This window comes from Podarcis gaigeae (genome assembly GCF_964106915.1).
Source record: "Podarcis gaigeae genome assembly, chromosome: 4".
Classification (NCBI taxonomy): domain Eukaryota; kingdom Metazoa; phylum Chordata; class Lepidosauria; order Squamata; family Lacertidae; genus Podarcis; species Podarcis gaigeae.
The window spans coordinates 40,726,205-40,734,795 of NC_139677.1; the positions used below are offsets into that span (position 1 = coordinate 40,726,205).

Consider the following 8,591-nt stretch of genomic DNA (forward strand, 5'->3'; position numbering starts at 1 on the left):
CTTTACCTATTATGTTTTGTAATGCGTTTCTAATGTTGTACACTGCCCTGAGATCTTTTGATTAAGGGCAGTATTTACAGACGTACCTCAGAAGTCGAACAGAATCTGTTCCGGAAGTCTGTCCAACTTCTGAAAAGTTCAGAAACCAAGGTGCAGCTTCTGATTGGTTCCCAATTGTGCAGGCGTGCCGGAAACAGTAGCAGAAGCTGTGCCAGACATTTGGCTTCTTCTTTTTTTTTTTTTTTTTTTTTTTTTGAAAACTGGAACACTCACTTCCAGTTTTTGATCGTTTGGGAGCGGGAACGTTCAACTCCCAAGGCGTTTGGGAGCCAAGGTATGACTGTACATTGAATTAATAATACTAATTAGTGAGAGAACCCCTGCAGAGATTTTAAATCACAAAACATGCAGCAAAGTGTGGAAATATAGGCTGTTAGACCTTTAAAATATGCCCTTGTGAGTTCCAAAACAATCCCTCTTCCCCTAGGACAGAAAAAGACCACACGTTTGGTAAGTTAAAAACGGTTTACTTACAAACTCTCCAAAGGTGTGATTCATGTGCTTTTCCATACAGCATTCGGAAAAGGTTGCACAGACAGTAAAACTTGGCTTAGTTACAGTGGTGAAAGTTCCTAAATTATTGGTATAGGAACTCAAGAATGGCTGGTGAGAGCCATGTGGCCCTCTTCACATGCTGAGCTTCTAAGGGAGACTGGAGAGTGAACAAAAGCTTGAACCTAGTCCCTTCCAAGGTGAGCTAAGCCTGGCAGGACAGCTAAATTTATGGTGTTAGTCCCTTTATGCATTAATTAGGCCTAAGCATGTTTGTTATGAGGCCGGTTATCCCACAATCTAGTCTTCAAATAACTTTATCAGGCCCCTAAAGTCTACGAGAATTCTATACCCAGAGAGGGCTCCAATCTTTTATTGCTGCAGTGTCTCCTACTAAGCTTTATGGCTGAGTGGAGTAATGGCCTGGCTAGAAGCCATTATTACACTAATACAGAGCCTGACAGCCCATGAAGAAGTTGGCATATACCACATTTCTTTGGCTCCCTAGACATTGTTTGGGGGAATCAAGTGGCCCTTGAAATGTCCATTTCTGACTTAGCCTCTTGGACCTAATAGCCTGAACTCTATAGCTTGAGGTGGAACCAAACAGATAGAAACATCATAGCATATTTTTTAGTTACTACTCAAGACAAAGCTATGGTCTGCAGCATCACATTTGCATCTTCAAGCCAATCTCACTAGTTGTGGTCCAACTATGTGTACGTATAACCCAATCAGATAACTTACCACTGTGTGTCGATCAGCAGTTTGTCAGGAAGCAGAGAGTGAGGAAGACAGAATCCCAGCCCCTCTTCCTCCCAAACAGCTGAATTGCACGACTGATGGTGTATTTCATAGTTCCAGCTTTTGAATCAGCCTAGGAAACTCATTTCAATGTATTTCAATGTACAGTTCCATGTACAAAAACCTGCTTCCACGCAGATGGCCTCTGGAGGGATCAGGACAATTATATGGAAGAGGTCTCATTCACATCAAAATAGCTCTACTAAAGATGGCAACCCAAGAATGCAAGCGTTTAACAAAGGTATGTTTTATTTAAAAGCTGCAGTTTACCAAACATGATGGTTGTGAGTGGAAGAGGAGATTGAAGTGTTAATTATTTCCATATGAACCTATCCGGACCCTGAGAGCATCTTCTTCAGGTGTTTCCTCCACAAGAGGTCCAGAGGGTGCAAACATGAGAATGGGCCTTTCCTGCAGTGGCTCCCCATTTGTGGAATGTTCTCCCCAAAGAGGTTCACCTGGCACCTTCATTATACAATTTTAGGCACCAGGCAAACATGTTCCTCTTTAACCAGGCCTTTGGCTGATTGACATCCAATGCCCTTTTAAAAGGTGTTGCAGAGGGAAGTGGGTTATTAGGTTGTTTTTGTTTCTATTATGTATTTTGTGTTTTTTATATTGTGACTTTATGCTGTAACTTCCCTGAGAACATAGGGCAGTATACAGATTTAATAAACAATAAATACAACTTTTAATGTTGGGAGCCAGAGTCCACCTGGTCCCTACACCCCTTTTCTAGCGCAGTACAACGGTGGAAATGATGCTAAAGGGAGACTCTTGGGAGTCTTCTTTAAGAAGCAACTCCAGGGAGACTACCATAGCATCTGGGGAAGAAATTGGAAACGAACCTGCTCCATTAAATGAGTCAATATCAATTAGAATTCCCTCCGCTGCTGGTCCAGCCACTGCTGCGGACAGTAAAACACCTTCTTGCAGATGCCTGGCCCAACAGAGCCAGTACTCTGTGGACCAATCTGGAAGAATGTCTTTTTGGGCAGAATATATTTGCTCTGTTCTCATGCTGCACAGTAGATCTTCCTGGTAGGCATTGCTCATATTTTGTGTGTGGAAATCTGATCCCGACTATAGACAAATATGGGTGCTCTGATATGGAGCTGTGCAAGAGAAAAATCTAACACTCATGCACTATTTCCCTGCGCTGTGAAAATACCCAAACAGACCACTGTGTAGCATTGAATTAATATGCTTTGGAACCCATTAAACCAGGGAAGGAGCTCCTGGGGGCATCCCAGATGTTTCTGGACAATTTATTCATTTATGAAGTGTAAGTCTCACTCTTCCTCCCAATTAAATTTATGTTCCACTTTCCATCATCTCTGACCACTGGCCATGCTAGCTGGGGCTGAAGGAAGCTGGGGGTGGGGAGGATAGCATCTGGAGAACCACAGAACCACCCCTTCCTTAAACCTTTTGGATTGGGAAATGAGTCTAACATCATGTAGATGCTTTCTTAGAAAGAAGCCCCATAGATTTAAAGAAAACTTGAATAGATATACGGACACGGGTGGCGCTGTGGTCAAAACCACAGAGCCTAGGGCTTGCCGATCAGAAGGTCGGCAGTTCAAATCCCCGCAATGGAGTGAGCTCCTATTGATCGGTCCCAGCTCCTACCAACCTAGCAGTTTGAAAGCATGTCAAAGTGCAAGTAGATAAATAGGTACCACTCCGGCGGGAAGGTAAATGGCGTTTCTGTGTGCTGCTCTGGTTCGCCAAAAGTGGCTTAGTCATGCTGGCCACATGACCCAGAAGCTGCCTGCGGACAAACACTGGCTCCCTCGGCCTATAGAGTGAGATGAGTGCGCAACCCCAGAGTCATCCATGACTGGACCTAGCAGTCAGGGGTACCTTTACCTTTAGATATAGATATAGGTATACACACACATTTTACTTTCAAAACCTTCAGCAGTTCTATCGTACTGACAATTTGAATAAATGGAGAGCTAATTCATACTTCAGGTTTGTTAGCACACTATGCTGAACTCATTTAACACAAATCATTTAAAGATCGTGTTATAGCTTTACTCTGAAAGCTTAATACACATTCAGGCTTCAGGTCTTCCATGAAGAAAATGACAGCAATAATAATAAAGAAATGATTCCATTGTACAGATGTGGCAGTTTTCACGCAGTAATGAGCACAAGTGCTTATTTATCTAATCACGCATAACATATTAAGATAAACATTAAGGGCTAGATAAATTGCTTCTTATGAAAATACTTTTATTATAGATTTCTGTCCGTCCATGAATAAGAGAGAATGTTGGCTCAATACTTTTTAGAACAAAAAAAAAAGGGGGGGGGAGATGGATTATACACTCCTGATATATCTTAACCATTGTTTAGTATCTTTAAAAGTGCAGAGGCTCGGGCTTGCTTGGAAGTTGCATGCCACATGCCAATTGTGGCAACCCTAAACATTCTTACCATAAAATAAGTCCTAGTGGCACATGCTTCTAGGGATTGAATTGCTAATTAAACTGCCCAGTTATGCTGTGGGAATGCTTGGGGTCAAATACATTAATCAGAATGCCTTTGACGCACCTATTGGCACAGCACCAGCCTTCTGTGGTCCTCATTTCCCCTGTGCATTTTACTCTTACCCATGAGATCAGCCTGACTAACCACCTGCACATTGCTATGTCGTCTCTCCTGAGAGAACCTGACAGCAGAGAAGTACTGGCGAGCATCTGATCCTTTCCCTGGCTAAATGCACAGCCCCTGAAGCACTGTCTCAAGGTAATTGCTTCCTAGTCTAATATTAGAGCCATTTTCCTGAGGGGTGGGTGGGCTAGTGGAGAGGATGCCGATACCAGTTTTTCATATCCAGTAGTAAAGCACGCTTGTCTGACCCACATCACGATGCATCAGACATGGTTAATGGGATAATGAGAAATGGAGGTGCTTGAGAATTTTGGGGGAAAGCCTGTTGGGTTATCCTGCCATTTGTTGTGATGAAAAGAGGAAACTTTGACATGTAAAATTTACTCCTTCCCTGCTTTTTCCATGATGGGAGGTAGAAGAGACAGCCTCTGAGAGAGTGCCGCAGGGATTTACAAGGTTGTAATGCTTCTTTAAACACCTAGCTCCTTGTTGTGTTGTGTTGTGTTGGCATTGAGTCTGAGAGTGTACAGTGGTGCCCCGCAAGACGAACGCCTCGCAAGACGGAAAACCCGCTAGACGAAAGTGTTTTCCGTTTTGGAGGCGCTTCGCAAAACGAATTTCCCTATGGGCTTGCTTTGCAAGACAAAAATGTCTTGCGAGTTCCTGCGGGTTTTTCCCCCCTCCCCCCCTTTTCCTAAGCCGCTAAGCCGCTTATCAGCTGATCTGCTGATAAGCCGCTTAACAGCTGATCGCTAAAAGCCGCTAATAGCGCTAATCCGCTAAGTTGTCAATGGGCTTGCTTCGCCCATATACGAAGAGCCTCACAGAATGGATTAATTTCGTCTTGCGAGGCACCACTGTATTTGCTGCTAATGTTATGAGAACTGGAACTGGTTGGAGCTCCAGCTGCTTTAAGATTCACACCCAACCAGTGGTAATTGGCATTCAATTACTGTGGGGAATCCAACAGTAATTTGCAGTCCTTTCACCTGGGATGATTGAGATGGTAGAACAACTTCTGGCAGTAACAGTGGAGGCAGTTCACTAGCGTGTTTGTTTCCCATCCAAGACAGTAACCTCTCATTTTCATGAGAATACAGGATAGCCCAAGTGTTTCAAATGCAGATGTAAGACCAGTAGGAAACAACAGTAGCTTAAACCCTCTGAAGGGATAGTAAGAACAGTACAGATGTCAAGTACTTCATGACTAAATATTTTCAGGATCAATTTTGTATAAGCAGCCACTTATATAAAGTAAAGTATATATGTCAAGTAAAATGAAATGTGCAAGTGCAGTCATCTCCTAAAAGAATATTATTTTATGCAATACAATGACAGTGACTAACGGATAAAGACAGAATTGTTATACTAGCAAAAATGTGTCGTTGTCCCCCAACACATGAATGATGGTTAATGTAGAAGGTTGACATTCGGTAGGCAGGTGGTGGCGGTGCTTAACATCTACTTCTGTTTCTCCCTTGCAAATATATCCAAGGCTCCTTCTGAAAGAAAAGCAATTTGGAGTTTTGTAAGCATTTATGCTGGACACAGGCTCTGCTGCGTCACTCCTTTTATGCTTGTCCCTTGCTGGCAAAAGCTAACAGCTAAAGGGCCTGACTTTCAGGATCAGCCTAGTCTATACCCTCAGTGGAGCCCATCTCCCCACACCTAATGCACAGTCATAGCTGAGGGGTAGGTCTAGCCAGGGTTTCTGCCTCGGGTGAAGCCTCCAGAGGGGTGCCATTGAGACTCCCAGCCATCCTCTTTCCCCATGAAGCTGAAGGAGGCTCATTTACGAAGCAGAAGATAGGAACCCCTATCATTCTTCATCCGGCACAAGTCCTTAATCCAGTCTTAGCTCTAAAGCGAGGGTTTGGGTATCTGTGGCACGCCAAATGTTGCTGGGACCACAACTCATATCATTCATCAGCATTGGCCATGCTGGCTGGAGCTGATGAGAGTTGGGAATCCAACAATATCTGGTGGACCACACCATACTCTAAATAACAATAGGAAAATAACATAACCCCACAATAGACACATTTTGATTACTTCCTGGCAAAGATTTTAAGCAGAACTTTTGAGAGAGAAAAGAGAGAACATCCAAAAAAATTGTTTTCCATTTAATTCACTTTCACACAATTGGCTATAATAGAGATGTTTTTAAAACCCACTTATTGAAACGCTGCAAATTCATCCATGCATTAGTTTACAAGCACGAGGTTCTCTCTTACAATACAAGTTTTGAAACTTTCCAGGAAAAAAAATTCACATGATAAGCATAAGACTCTCAGCAGGCGACAGGAAAGAAAGGCCCAGCAGAGGAGGATCAACTCCCCGACATCCATTCATCTAATCATTTTGGGGAGTTTCTGGTTTCAGAAGCTTAGTTGTTAATGCGCATCTAGTCATTTGCTCTGCAAAATTACGATGAAACATGCAGGAAATTGAACATGCAGTTCAGTTGTGTCTGTAACATTTTCCCCTTTTCCCCCCCAAAGCAATTGTTAGTCCTGGCATGAGATGGATAAAAAACGTAGTTTTTGCCTATTATATATTTATATTTTCTCTTAGTCTATTTTTAATTGATTCCTTTTGAAACGTATTTGCTAGCTACCATGAAATGTGACCACAATTCTGGTTAAGGCTGCAATCCCAAGGACACTTGGTAAGAAGTAGGTCCCATTGAACTCAGTGGGGCTTACTTCTGAATAGACAAATATCGGCTTGCACTGTAAAGTTACAACTGTATGCATACTTTTGTATGCATATGATGTGGCTGCAGGTCAGCAGTAGAAGGCAAGGTATATCCCAGAAGACTTGTCTTGTGCTCTGACCAAGTTTGCAGCACCCAATTTGTAACCTAACAATGGGGAAGTGGGCCCATAGCTCAATGGCACAGCACATAAACCCTACTGGATCTGGCAAATGACCCATCTAGACTAGCATCCTGTCCTCATTGGCCAACCAGATGCCAGGAGGAACCCTCCAGGTAGTACCTGAGCACTCTACTCACCTGCAATTTTTAGCAATTCAGAGACACACTGCCTCTGGCAGTGACCTATTGCTAGGAAGGATGGTGTGTGCTTTGTAGCAATATCTGGCTTGCGGGGCAGCTGCCTTGTGTGTTACTTAAAGGCCTGTGTCACACTCTGCTTTCCCTTTTATAGGGTCTATTCACATCCAAGTTATGCATGTCTCAGGTATGACGGCAGAGGAATAGGCAAAATAAATTATGCTGCCTCAAAGTGGGAGGCATTTTAAAACATTATTCTCATCCTGCCTTGCTTTTAAAGAGCAAATGATTGTAATGGAATTATGACAGTTGTTTGAAGTTTTTATGAAGACGGGGCGTAGTGGGGGTGGGGATGCCGGGGCACATTTTCAATGGGGCACTGCACATTTGGCTCCTCACGCTGCCCTGCCAGCCCTGCACCACTTTGAAAGACTGGGATGATCCAAGGTCTGTGTCAGCTGGCTGGACTCTGCCACATTTAACCTGTGTGCATTCAGCTTTACGTGCTTGGCAAAAAAAAAAAAAAAAAGGTAGCAGGCATCTGAGAAAAATTACTTTGCCACTCCCACCCACTAGTGCACCCATTGTGTTGTGGCTTTAGGTGCTTGAGCCCCGGAGTGTAACCCCCCCACATAAGTTGCGGGCTTATTGTACTTCAGTACTATCTGGAATTGGTTTTGCTTCCTGCACCTTCAAAGACTGCAGTTTGCCATTTGGGCCAGATTGTGGAATTGAGCTGTTTTTGTGGTTTGAGTGGGCAGTTGTTATCTGTTGTACTGTATGTCCCATGCCAGAAACCTGAGAACTCTAACTTTCGCACATGACTCTAGACTGTGACCCAGCCTGAAGGTTTGCTGACTTGATTTGTGCCATTTTTTGTTGTTGTTTAGTCGTTTAACTAAACAACAACAAAACGGCACAAACAACAGCCTGAAGGTTTGCTGACTTCTTTTGTGCCATTTTAGTTGGTCCTAAAAAAGAAGTCGTCTCTCCTACTTAGCTATGGGGAGAGCTCCTGCGATACCAACGGCCCTTCAAAAAAACCTTTAGGTGATGAGATGGTTTCAACGTTAGTGTTTTGATTTTGGGGCGGAGCTTTACTTGCTCTATGCAGAACTGTTCTATTATTGGTACTTCAGCCACCCTGGGTGGGGTGGGAATTTAAACAAGCGAAATCCCCTGCAGTTCAGAGGGGCTCCATCCCGGAGTGGGGGAGGAAGGTTAGGATCGTTCTGCGCGCTTCCCTTTCCTCCCTGCACCTTCCCTAATCCCCTTCAGCCCACAATGCACTGCTCCACCCATAGAGATAGGAGGGGGGAAAAAGTAGAATCCATCAGAAACTAGGTCAGGCGCATCTGAGATGATCCCGACAAATCTTCCCGGCCCGATGTAAACCATATACAGCCTGTTCAACGCAGCTTGGTTACCTCGACAAGCGAGGTAAAGAGTCTTTCAATCTTTACCGGAAGTTTGGCTTCTCTTCATTCTTATCTCTAGCTTCCCCACACTGGAAGCCTCGCTTGGAGGAACCTTCTTCCACTTACTCGCCACCTCACAGCGTGAGCAACGTCCTTCTCGCCCGGTAGCTCCGCCCACT

At 43.9% G+C, this 8,591-nt stretch overlaps 1 long non-coding RNA gene across 1 annotated transcript; it reads right to left on the reverse strand.

Moving 5' to 3' along the window:
* Positions 1-5,277: 5,277 nt before the first annotated feature.
* On the reverse strand, positions 5,278-8,553 carry LOC310842560. Its single transcript, XR_014563212.1, has 2 exons — positions 8,422-8,553; positions 5,278-5,480 (listed from the first exon to the last, which is right to left on the reverse strand). It is a non-coding gene; the product is annotated as an uncharacterized lncRNA (long non-coding RNA).
* Between the last annotated feature and the right edge of the window lie 38 nt (positions 8,554-8,591).